Here is a 13,981-nt window from a genome sequence, read left to right on the forward strand (position 1 = left end):
ATGAGAAGGAGGGAGGCAGGGAAGGAGGGAGGAAGGGAAAGAGGAAGGAGAGGCAACTTGGTTTGAGATGCCCCAGTTCACGCAGTTCTGCATCAATCCTGGATCCATTGAAACTTGGGCTCAAAGAAGAAAGCAGTTTTGTATTCTGTTTTGTCAGAGATAGGACTTAGTTTGCAATCAAAGTTAACATTGGATTCTTGAATTGTGAGCTCTTAGGAAAGTATCCCCTCCTTGTGTGTCGCAAACAGCCATTTCCAGTGGGGAAAACAGGAGAAAGCAAAGTGGGGGAAGATATTTTCCTTTGCTATATTTCCAGTCTGAATTAGACCATGGCAAGGTTCCTACAAGAAAGCTCTTTTAAGGATTATGTATTAACAGAAAAGCAACTAATTTACCTCTGTTCCAAAATGCTAAAGCTGTTGCACATAAAAAACAGAGGAGCTCTGATCAACTATCACAGCCACCATTTTGACAGTTTTGCTGTACTATTGTCTGTGGACACCCCCACTAAATGGATAAACTGAATCTGGTTTGTTCTCAATCTTTTAAGTGGCCACAAACTACTAGCAAAAGTGGCATTTGATCACAAGGCAAGGAGCCATTGAGAAATGTTTCCCCTTTTATATTTGAGCATCCAAGAAAGGACAGGAAAGGAGAAAGGGAAAGAGGAAAGACAAAGACAAAGAAGAAAAGGGGAAGAGAGCAAGGAAGGAAAAAGGAAAGGGAGGAAGGAAGAAGAAAGAAAGGAGAAGGAAGACGGAAGAGGGAAGGAAAAAGAACAAAGGAGAAAAAAGGAAGGAAGGAGGGAAGGAGGGAAAGGGTAAGGATTGGAGGAGTAAGAGTTGGGGGAAAGGGAGAAGAAGGAGGAATGGAGGGAGGGAAGGAAGGAAGGAGATTATGAGAGGGAGGGAAGGAAGGAAGGAGATTATGAGAGGGAGGAAGGGTCTTAGGGAAGTCCTGCCTTGGCATCTGGCCGCCAGCAGCCCTGCTACCCTTTTGCCATCCCCTTGCCCCTTCCTCTCCTGATGGTCTCCCATCCTCTAGCTGAGGATGCTTTGGTTACAAAACTGGGTCTCCTCACAAGAGGGAGTTGGCCTCCCTCTGACCCACACACTTTGCCCTCCAGCACATACCATGAACAACCTGGCCAAGGAGATTGAGCATAGCAACAGCAGCCTCTAGGAGGAGGTAAATGCACTCTCAGGTGCTGACTTAGGGAAGGAGCTGGGCTGGACTGTGGAGTCCCGGTGCTCTGGGACTCAAGGTCTGGACTGGGTGTTTGCCCTCCACTGCCCAGGGCTCCAGGCATCCTGCGCTGCTGTCTGGGGGTTCTCCATGTGGCCTGAGAGGGAGAGGGAGGCTCCTCTTGTGGACAAAGGTTTGGCGCTCGCCCTGGTCTCACCTTACTCCGCTGGGAACAATGGATCCCTCCCAGCCCCACTTGGGCCACCACAGATGCCCCCCGACACAAGCAATGTCAAGCTGGCCACGCCCACCACAGCCCCCACCCCCACCCCGGTCAACCACATCCCTCATGCCTCTCAATGAAATCAAGTTTGAGACCCCTGGTATAAGGAATCTAGTCCTTGCTGTTTTATCAGAGGTCTGTCCAGATAAGCCAGAAATAAAAGTTCCATTGTATTCTGGATCTATTTGTCTGTACTTAAAAGTGTAACTGTAGATAAAAGTGTTAGAATATAGAAGGAAAATTCTCATTAACCTATTACAGCTTTGAGAATATTAAGACGCACACAGATAAAATAATTTGAATATACTGTATATTGTTTATTTGGCCTTTTAAAAGCATTTTAATGAAGTTCCTTATAAAAAAAACCTGAACAAACTGAGCAAATCATTGGATGAAAATAGATATTTTATTTATTGGTAACTGGATAAAATGAAAAACAGAAATGAACAATTGTCACAATGGAAGTTTTTAAACATTAGAATGGATCTGGAACTAGGTAACCAATGAAATTAGCATATACTCAATTTTTAGGATGTTTATAAACAAAGGCAAACGGTGAATTCAGTTTAGTATATGCAATATACTAAAAATGGATTAAAAAATCCCTTTATGTGCAAATAGTCCTGTTGTAATCTGAGCTAACAGGATTTAAATACTTGGGATGTGCCAAATATTTTATGAAAACATTTAGTGTTTGGCTTTATAAAAACTGCAGATTAATATTGGGTACAATTAGAAATAATAATAAAATCGACATATTGGGGTAGGCTTAACATTTCTTCCTTCTTTTATATTACTAGAAACTAGATATCTAGTGAAGATGAATGTTGGGATATTTTCTACTGAGATGTAGTGATGGACACCAGCTTGGACAATGAGGACTGGATTTATTGCATCTGAGTTCACAAATAATACTTACTTACAACTGTGATTACTGAATAAATCATATGTGAAACTATTTTGACAATCTGGTTTAGAAATTAGCTGATTTTCAAAACATGATAACCCAGAAATAAGCCAGTTTACAATAATGAATGTATGATAGTGCAATGCTATTAATAGTTACTGATTATAAGGCTACAGATACCACTTCTAATATTGGTGTAATAGAAATGTTTTTATTCATTTTTCATTTGTCGTTTTCCATAGATAATTTCTATGAATTCTGGAAATAATGTTATGAATTTTTGGCTTATAATTCAGACATAAATGCCTGTTCATACTACTGCAGTGTGGTTTATTAAGCTAAAGTAAATTGATGTATTGCTAAATAGCTGTACAGCAAAGACATTGATTCTCCCCCAGACATTCTTCTATGGCTGGGAAATACTTTTCAAGTCAGTGCTACTAGCAAAAGTGGTTAGGGACAATATTTGTTGCAGTGCATCTGAATATTTTGCTTCCCATCTGGCATATTTTCATATTGCTGGGGGTCAGGTGACATATAAATGTAATAAATTATTATAGTTGGTTATTATTTTTGTTGGTCATATGGTCATCCAGATGTTTAGACTGGATTTTTGCATTTTGTAAAGGATGGTACATACAGAGAGAGAGAGATGGTGTGATACACTCCAATGAAGTTATAATTTTTCAGGAATGGGGGGCACATTCCAAGGAGAGGGGGGAGATAAGACAGAACACAACCTGAATAGGAGACAGCGGAATTTCCCAGGGTATGTCCATTGGATAATAGTAGTAAATGTTTAATCTTTCAAGATTCTGTCTATTCAATGTAAGCAGATAAAGAACTGAACATAGACTGTTCTATGTTGCGCTAGAGCTGAGCCTGATATATTTTAATAGAATAGAATAGAATTTTTTATTGGCCAAATGTGATTGGACACACAAGAAATTTGTCTTGGTGCATATGCTCTAAGTGTACATAAAAGAAAAGATACCTTCATCAAGGTAGAACACTTACAACACTTAATGATAGTCATTAATCCACTTATTGAATCCTTCCCAAAGACCTGAGATAGATAGATGTTGTTATTTTATGAAATTAAAAGAATTGTCACTGGATGTAAGCTGTGTCCAAATAAAGCTGCCTTTTGCAATTGATTTATGATGCTTTTTGTTAATATCGATGTGGTGCTCCTGTTTTGAGATTGCATCCAAGGCTATTATTAGTAGTACTATTTGTGCTTTCTTTTGCCACAGTCATTTTACTTCTGTTTGCATGTCTTTGTATTTTGTGAATTTCTCCAGTTGTTATTGTGGTTGGTCTTATAGTCAGCCAGATGTTTAGACTGGATTTGGCATTTTTATTCACCTATTGATTTCTTCCCAAGGACCTGGGATAGGCAGATATTGTTGTTTGATGATGTTAAAGGTATTGTTGAAAGGTGTAATTTACTACTACCTCTTTGTGCACTAAATTATGCCCAATATAACTGAGAATTATTTAAAGGCAATATTATTAAAGTTGCTTATCTTGAATAATGAGAAAAAATTGCAAAAATGAAATTCTTTTTTCCTCTACAAAATCTAACATTAGGTTACATAACTGTGAGCATGGATCTTTTGTGCCTGGATCTTTTCTAACTATAAACTTGTTGCTCTGTCCATTGTTGTTGTTGTTGTTTTGTTTTTTTTAAGAACTAAAGTATATTTTTCTTAAACTCCATTTGCATATTTAACACAAATCCAGGGCAAAGTGTATTTGGTGCAAAATGTGTTGTAGAATTCTTTGGTCATGTATTACAATCAAGGAAATAAAGGATTACCTTTTCTAGTTTTCAAGATAATGAATCTTAATTAAACAGGGCTTAACAAGAATATACACTAGTATATTCATTTGAAACAGGCATGTGTTGATAAATTTGATAAAGCTATATTTAAAGCAAATGAAGAACAGAAGCTTAATTATAAAAGCAAAACAAGAGAAATAAAGAACTACTTATTTCTCGAATTTTTTTTTCCAAAACTAACACTGATCTTACTTATCTACAATGCAATTTTCAGGAATAATAACACTAATTGTTATTATAAAAATATATTAACAGATAATAATTATAAATAAATGCAATTAAGAACTGAATATAGAACAAAGAATAATATTAATTATAATTGTTAGGAAATCCAGATAAATAGCATTATTTTCTACATGAAGTGAACTTGGTACCCAAAACAAAATATATAGTACTTGGGTATTCACTAAGCTCTGGGTAACTTAGGTTTCCTGTTTATCATGGTGTAACATGTCATGAAGACATAAATTATGTGCAAAACTATCTTTCTCTGCGTAATTTATTGATTAGAAGGAAGTTGTTAATGTAACTGTTTATATTATATCTTTATGGACAATGTTGAGATAAGGAGTATAGTGAATGGCTTCCATTTTAAAGAATAGTGTTATTCAATCTGCTAAAGCATTTTCCAGATGACAGGGTCTACTCTTGCTATGAAGTATGGAAATGAACTATAAAGATTGTTCTTTAGTACTCTTTCTACTACTCTAGAATCCAGATAATCCTTTTATTTTTAGGAAATCTATAGATAATAAACTGGATTAGCCAAAGTTTAGAAAATAGTTAGTAAAAAGTGCTATATAATGAAAGGAAAATGGACAGATTTTCAACATTTCTTGCAGCATCTAAGGGCTGCAAAAGGTTCTGGTAGGAGCATAATGACATCAACAAAGGAGAGGAAAGAAATTTTTATTCTTTCACATTTTTAGTGTGGGAAGTTATAAGTTAAAGACTCTTGGGGGTTATTTGTATAAGAGTCGCCTTGTGGTGAGATGGGCAGCAAACAAATTTAATAAATTAAATAAATCAGGTTTTTACAAATTATTAATTACAGTACTGTCACAAATTTTGTTTTAGTTTTCAGCCAAATTTTAGTGCCATGGATTAGGGGATTGAAAAACAGCTGCTTTATCTACATTTGATCTTGCCTAATTAATGATGTTAGATAATTGCTGTATCAAGTTTCCGAGGTTCTCTGGAATTTTGATATACAGAAATACCAATTTCTGATTTTGGGAGATAAATATGTTTATTTATTTATTTTATTTATTTTATTTATTTCAATTTTTATACCGCCCTTCTCCCGAAGGACTCAGGGCGGTGTACAGCCTAGTAAAAATACAATGTATAAACATTAAAAAGAAATTAAAAAGAAATATTATAACATGGCCAAAATTTTAAAACCATTTAAAATCATAAGACATAAATACCCCAATAAAATATCAATCCAGTCCCGCTTGAATAAATAAGTGCGTTTTCAGCTCACGGCGGAAGGTCCGAAGATCAGGCACTTGACGTAAACCAGGGGGAAGTTCATTCCAGAGCGTAGGAGCTCCAACAGAGAAGGCCCTTCCCCTGGGGGCCGCCAGCCGGCATTGCTTGGCGGACGGCACCCTGAGAAGGCCCTCTCTGTGAGAGCGTACGGGTCGGTGGGAGGCAAAAGGTAACAGCAGGCGGTCCCGTAAGTACCCGGGTCCTAAGCCATGGAGCGCTTTAAAGGTGGTAACCAAAATCTTGAAGCGCACCCGAAAGACCACAGGAAGCCAGTGCAAGCTGCGCAGGATTGGTGTTACATGGGAGCAACGAGTTGCTCCCACTATTACCCGCGCAGCTGCATTCTGAACTAGCTGCAGCCTCCGGGTACACTTCAAGGGCAGCCCCATGTAGAGAGCATTGCAATAGTCCAAGCGGGAAGTGACAAGGGCATGAGTGACCGTGCATAAGGCATCCCGGTCAAGAAAGGGGCGCAACTGGCGCACCAAGCGTACTTGGTGGAAGGCCCTCCTGGAGACGGCCGCCAAATGATCGTCAAACGACAGCCGCCCATCCAGGAGGACACCCAAGTTGCACACCCTCTCCGTTGGGGCCAATAACTCGCCCCCCACAGCCAGCTGCGGGTGCAGCTGACTGTACCGGGGTGCCGGCATCCACAGCCACTCCGTCTTGGAGGGATTGAGCTTGAGTCTGTTTCTCCCCATCCAGACCCGTACGGCCTCCAGGCACCGGGACAGCACTTCGACAGCTTCATTGGGGTGGTCCGGGATGGAAAAGTACAGCTGAGTATCATCAGCGTACAGATGATAACTCACCCCGAAACCACTGATGACCTCACCCAGTGGCTTCATGTAGATGTTGAACAGGAGGGGCGAGAGAATCGACCCCTGAGGCACCCCACAAGTAAGGTGCCTCGCGGTCGACCTCTGCCCCCCTGTCAACACCCTCTGCGACCGGTCAGAGAGATAGGAGGAGAACCACCGATAAACAGTGCCTCCCACTCCCAACCCCTCCAACCGGTGCAGCAAGATACCATGGTTGATGGTATCAAAAGCCGCTGAGAGATCTAATAGGACCAGGGCAGAGGAACAACCCCTATCCCTGGCCCTCCAAAGGTCATCCACCAACGCGACCAAAGCTGTCTCCGTACTGTGACCAGTCCGGAAGCCGGACTGGAACAGGTCTAGATAGACAGCTTCATCCAGGTACCGGGGAAGCTGCCATTCAACCACACTCTCTACAACCTTCGCCACATGACATGAATGAATTTTAGAGTTTATATATTTAGCAATTACTATACCTCTATCTTTTTATCATTATTAACTTGATCAACTTAAAAGAGATTGCCTGAATAAATCCAAAGTTATAGAAAAGTAATTATGTGCAGGGAGAAGATACTGGATGCCTTGAAGAATGGCCATAGTGCAATTGCTCACAAAAATTTAGATTTTTTTTTTAATTTACATTTATATCCCGCCCTTCTCCGAAGACTCAGGGTGGCTTACAGCGTATAAGGCAATAGTCTCATTCTATTTGTATATTTTTACAAAGTCAACTTATTGCCCCCCCCAACAATCTGGGTCCTCATTTTACCTACCTTATAAAGGATGGAAGGCTGAGTCAACCTTGGGCCGGGCTTGAACCTGCAGTAATTGCAGGCTGCTGTGTTTTAATAACAGGCTTCTACAGCCTGAGCTACCACGGCCCCTTTTGAGATGTTCCTGATTCTATTGTATGTCTCAGTGAATTCTGCATGAAACAAGAGGTAATCAACTTCTTTTTGCAAATTTGAGTGCAATGCACTTCTTTAAAGACTTCAGTTAAGAAAACTAAACAGGGCAAGTACAAAAGAGTCAGTACTTTGTAATATCCTTTTGGGAGAAACAACAGCTTTCATAACTACATTTTTTTATTTTTTTATAGACAAGATATTTCTATTCTTGTTCCTACTCTTTCTTGCAATTCTTTTTAGCTCACAAATATTCTTCAATCTCTTTAGTTACCATGCATGTTTGAGATCTCCCCACAGATTTTCAATAATCAAAGTCTAGGAACTATGAAGTCTATTCAGAAACCTATAATTTCTTTCTTGTAAGTACTTTATGATTTATCTTGTTGAAATGCCTAATCTCTTTTTGGTTTCAGTTTCTTAATTAACCAGGATATACTATATACACTGTGCTCTTCTGAACCAAGAGAGTCTTAACCAGTGGTGGGATTCAAGTAATTTAACAACCGGTTCTCTGCCCTAATGATTTCTTCCAACAACCAATTTGCCAAACTGCTCAGACAGTTAACAACCGGTTCTCCCGAAGTGGTGCAAATTGGCTGAACCCCACCACTGGTCTTAACAATGGAACACAAATCACTAATAGGATACAAGGCTTGGGCAGGGGTGAAATCCAGCAGGTTCTGACAGGTTCTGGAGAACCGGTAGCGGAAATTTTGAGTCGTTCGGAGAACCAGCAAATACCACCTCTGGCTGGCCCCAGAGTGGGGTGGGAATGGAGATTTTGCAATATCCGTCCCCCAGGAGTGGGGAGAGAAAGGGGATTTTGCAGTATCCTTCCCCTGCCATGCCCACCAAGCCACACCACGCCCACCAAGCCACGCCCACAGAACTGGTAGTAAAAAAATTTGGATTTCACTACTAGGCCTGGGCATTATGTTATTTGGAAAGCTAGCTATTCTAAGGCAAGAATTAGAATTTTTATAATGCAATGATCATTCCATCATGAGTCATAAAGGAAAAATTTTCTTGCCTAAATGTAAAACTTTGCTTTTTTTCAGATTAAAATTTATTTTATTGGGTAGGGCTCATTGTTCAAGTTTGTCAAGATTTTTTTGGATCCTGAGCTTGTCTTCTGGGGTGTTGGCTATTCCTGCCAGTTTAGTATCATCTGCAAATTTTTGAGTTCCCCTTCTATTTCCTCATCTAAATCATTTATGAAGATATTGAAGAATACTGGGTCTAAGGCGGAACCTTGTAGTATCCCACTGCTTACTTCTTTCCATGTTGATATAGTACCATTAAGGACTACTCATTGAGTATGGTTTGTCAGCTAGTTACAAATCCATCTGGTGGTGATGCTATCTATTCCACATTTTTCTAGTTTACCAAGAACTAGGTTGTGGTCTACATTGTCAAATGCCTTGCTGAAGTCTAAGTATACTATGTCCACAGCGTTTTGCTGGTCTACTAATTTAGTCATTTTGTCAAAGAATGTAATAAGATTGGTTTGGCATGATCTGTTTTTCACAAACCCATGCTGGCTACTAGTTATAATTTTATTTGTTTCTAGATGTTTAGAGATCTGTTTTTTGATTATTTTTTCCAGGGTCTCCCCAGGTATTAATGTTAGACTGATGTTAGAAATGGTATAGGGTTTTCTGCCTAAGCAGGGGGTTGGACTAAAACAGGGGTCTCCAGATTCTGGGAGTTGAAGTCCACAAGTCTTAAAGGGACCAAGGTTGGAGACCCCTGGACTAGAAGACTTCCAAGATCTCTTCCAACTCTGTTATTCTGTTCTGTTCTGTTCTATTCTATTCTATTCTATTCTACTTGGATTTACTAAACTATTTTACAGATTATAGCCTGCCACAAAGCATGTGTGGTAGGCTATAGTGGTGGATTATAAATATTTCAAATACACAAAATAATGATTTTTTCCCCTCTTCATCTGCTGCATGTATAGCCAAAGGGGTAAACCTCATTGATTCTGAAAAATACCAAACATTAGTAGTCAGCAACACTTCCATTTAGAAGAAAGGTATTTAAATAAAAGTGAGATACAAATAAATAAATAAATATTTATATAAATACTATATTAATAATTAACACAGTAATTATTTCATTTATCTATCCCAAAGATGCTTTTTCAGAAGGCAATTGGACTTTCTTGTTTTTCTTTGAAGGGATGAACACCCTTCGAATGGTGCAGAAGTATGAACAAATTTCTAAAAAAATTGCAGACTACAGAAATAATTTACACTTCAGTTTGAGATGCAGAAACTCCAAGTGGCCTCAATGACTCTCTAAAAGAATGCAAATGACCAGCTGTCTGCAAGAAGTATAAATCCTTCCATCCCTCACCATCCAGTCAGAGCTGAAGAAGCTTCTTAGATGAGAAGCAAAATGTCTTCAAAGAAAAAAAAGAAAGTCCAGTTGCCTCTTGAAAAAGCACCTTTGGGACAACTGTGACCTGGATGACTGAGAATCTCCACAGACATTTCATTTGTCTACATACAATCCTCTAATAGTAGACTTGTTGATGGCTCCAGTGGTTCTGCATTGTGTCCAATGTTGGGTAATTTGTGGATCCTTTAGATATTATGCTGTAGGCTATTAGCATCTGTTAACAGTTGGTTTAGTGACCATTTGAATTTACGGTGGCATTGAAAAAAGTGACATGACATTTTTCACACTTACGATCATTGCAGCATCCCTATGGTTATGTGATCAAAATTCAGACACTTGGCAGCTGACTCATATTTATGACAGTTGCAGTGTCCTGTGTCATGTGATGACCTTTTGTGACCTTCTGACAAAGTCAGTGGGGAAGCCAGAATCACTTAATGAGCAAGTTACTAACTTAACTGCAGTGATTCACTTAACAATTGTGGCAAGAAAGGGCATAAAATGGCGCAAAATTTACCTAACAAATGTTTTGCTTAGCAACAAAAATTTTGGGCTTAATTGTCGTAAGTCAAAGACTACCTGTATTAAAGTTGCTAACTTAAATTAATAACAACTGGAATTCTTTGATATCTGGATGGATACCCACTGTCCATCCCTATATTAAACAGTGATGGGATGAAGTTGAAATACTTTTAATGGGAGTTGCACTCCTAAAATATCAGACTTATAGCTGAAAGCTGTACCACTTAGAAAGTGACTGTCAGCCTTACCAGGTAGACTAGGCAGGACACAAGGCCAGATAAGCTAATTCTACTTTAGAAAGAAGTAGTTACATTAACAGAAACTTCCAAATCTGAAAGTACAATTTTCTCACTGTCACCTTTGTATCCCAATAATTTAGGGAGCATCCCTCCAGAGCCATATTTTTGCCTAGTCTCCCAAAGCCATTTCCACATACCATTATATTGACTTAATACCAATTAATATTTGTTTAAGACTAACAGAAAAGGCATGGTTTTGGATAAATACATTTTGGTTTTCTCAAAAACAAACTCAAGAACAGTATGCGGTTATATCCAGAACTATCTGGAAGTTGCACTTAATAGGCTACTTACCTGGGATGGAAATATTTCTGATTGTAGTTAAACAGCAACATTGGTTTCTGCTTCATTTCTGGCATAATTCAAACTGTTTACTTTTAAATGCCCTGCATAGCATGGGAGTCTGATGTTTTCTCCTCAATCTACCCACATATTGTAATATTCCTCAGACCATTTAGTCTAAATCTGGTGGTTTTGGGGGACAAATTGTTCTTGTTATGATGTTTCACTTATTCTGGAAAAGATATTTTTGTACAACTAGTCTTGACTTAAGACCAAAATTGAATCTAGAATTATGGTAGTAAATCATGATGTGACCGAACCCAACTTTTTGGCATTTTTTGCAATGGTTTTTAACTGAACACCCATGGTTAAGCAAATGGAATGATCATTAAGCAAATGCTGTGGTTGTTAAGGTAAAGATTCCCCCGCACATGCATGCTAGTTGTTTCCAGCTCTAGGGGTGGTGCTCATCTTCATTTCTAAGCCGAGGAGCCAGTGCTTTCTGAAGGCGTCTCCGTGGTCATGTGGTCAGCATGACTAAACGCCGAAGGCACATTGTTTCCTTCGCACCAAAGTTCCCTATTTTTCTACTTGCATTTTTTAAAAATGCTTTCGAACTGCTAGGTTGGCAGAAGCTGGGACAAGTAACGGGAGCTCACTCTGTTATGCGGTGCTAAGGATTATTTTAGCCACTGAGCCACCGTGTCCCTATGTGGTTGTTAAGCAAATCCATTTTATCCATATTTTGCCAGAAACTAGAAACAAACATTTGAAACTGGCAAAACATGTCAAAACACCACTTTGGAACACTGCGAATGGCTGTAAAGGTGAACCAGTTGCCAAGCATTCAGAATGCCACCAGGTGATCCTGGGGTGTGTGTGTGTGTGTGTGTGTGTGTGTGTGTGTGCAGCCTTTGTAATTTCAAACTTCAAAATGGGGTCGTAAGTAGCTTTTGGAAGGGCCTATTGTAACTTCAAATGGTTGCTAAACAACCAGTCGTAAGTTGAGGCCTACCTGTCATTTTCAGCCTTTCCTCCCCTATTTACTTGCTGTGATTGTTAGGATTGTATTTGATTGTTTAATGTTACTCTATTGTGATTGTTAACCTTTCTGCAAATTATTAATTAAAGAATTATATAAAAATGAATGTATTTTTATTTATTATTGGTATCCCACCTTCATTATTTTTTTACAAATAGCTCAAGGCAGCAAATATATCCATCAAACTCCTATTTTGCCCACAATAACTGTGTAGTTAGGTTGAGCTGAGAGCAACTGATTTCCCAGTCATCTACCTGGCTTTTATGTCTAAGGTAGGAATTCAAGGTCTCCACTTTCTACCCTAGCCTCTTAAACACTACACCAAACTGGCTCTAAAATAAATTTCTAAATAAAATAAATACATTTGTGTTCCTTTCTGTACTTTAAATAATAAATGTGCATCTAGCAGGTAAATCTAGTAAGAAGTGCAAAAAGCAGATTCATTGTGCCTTTTCCTGAATTTATATACCAATACATTTTCCATTATGCTATCTTCTTTCAGCAGCATCTTTCTCTGTGCTTGCTCAAGTTTGATACATCAATGTTTAGACTAGAGACATGTGAATATGTGTGCTGGTCTTTTTATTTTATTTCATGCTACCTGACACTTAGTAGATGAAGTTAAAAATATGTTTTTCTCTATTTTTAAAATAACATTTCTTACTTGTTTGAGCCTTTTTAAGACTGTTTGGCTTTTCCTTTTAAGTCTATCAGAGTAATACCAGATCACATAGATCCAGTGTAAAAGTAAGGAAGCTGGACTAGAATCAGGAAGACCCACTTATGGAAGTTAATTGAGTTTTCTTGAGACAGTCACTAACCTTCAGCCTTGGGAAGGAGAAGGTATAGTGCAGGGGTGAAATCCAGCAGTTTCTGACAGGTTCTGGAGAACTGGTAGCGGAAATTTTGAGCAGTTTGGAGAACCGATAGTGGAACTTTTGAGTAGTTTGGAGAACTGGCAAATGCCCCAGAGTGGGGTGGGAATGGAGACTTTGCAATATCCTTCCCCCAGGAATGGAGCGGGAATGGGGATTTTTCAGTATCCTTCCTCTGGAGTGCGGTGGGAATGGAGATTTTGCAGTATTCTTCCTCTGCTACGCCCACCAAGCCACACCAGGCCCACCAAGCCACGCCCACAGAACTGGTAGTAAAAAAAATTGGATTTCACCACTGATATAATGTATGTTGTCTTGAGTTCCTTGGGGAAAAGTGTAATCTAAAACTGCATAAGAGCAACAAGAGTAACCATGACAATGTAACATTGTGAAAAAGAAAATCTTTTTCTACCTTATGTATGCATTAGTGGGTTTTGCATAGTTTGAAGACATTTGTTAAAACTGAGATTCACACCATCAAATTATAGAAGGTCATGATAAAAAATTTCACATTTTACATTTAGCCCTTTTAAAGAACATGGGACCCTAAGACATACTTCCTGAATTCCAAATGTTTCAATATTTCATAGATTAAAATTACATAGTATAGAAATGCCATCTTACTTCTTATTTTCTAACTTTCATTAAATTTTCTTTTGATAAAACTAAAGTCTCTAGTATTTTCCAAGTTGGATTAATGGATTTAAAATTTTTAATCTGTAAAAGTATCCTGGATGAGTCAGGTGGTATGGAAAAAAATTAAAATAGCTAGCAGCACATAGTTACAATGGGTTCATGTGCTTTTTATTTCATTTAATGAAGAGATGTCTCTCTATGCTTTAGGAAGAAGGAAACTGTACTTGTTACTTCAGAACTGTTCCTTTATCTATCTGCAAATTTAATGGTTTAATTGATCAAAGTTTGATATGTTTTTTAAAGTCAGACAACAAGTCTTTAAAAACTAGCCATTCATATATATAAACGTAAGTTTAGATTTATTCTGTGGTGCTAGAACAGAATTTTACTTAGTTTCATACTTCTTTTCTGGTACATTCACTAATGCATATGCCTGCATAATTCGTTCTCCCATACTGATGCTTACTCAGTC

The 13,981-nt window shown here is 38.5% G+C and overlaps 1 protein-coding gene across 5 annotated transcripts in view; it reads left to right on the forward strand.

Annotated features, from left to right (window-relative positions):
* Positions 1 to 13,981, forward strand: part of POLA1 (DNA polymerase alpha 1, catalytic subunit) — a 606,439-nt gene that overhangs the window by 421,216 nt on the left and 171,242 nt on the right. The gene's annotated exons all lie outside the window — the stretch shown is intronic.

This window comes from Ahaetulla prasina, chromosome 5 (genome assembly GCF_028640845.1).
Source record: "Ahaetulla prasina isolate Xishuangbanna chromosome 5, ASM2864084v1, whole genome shotgun sequence".
Taxonomy (NCBI): domain Eukaryota; kingdom Metazoa; phylum Chordata; class Lepidosauria; order Squamata; family Colubridae; genus Ahaetulla; species Ahaetulla prasina.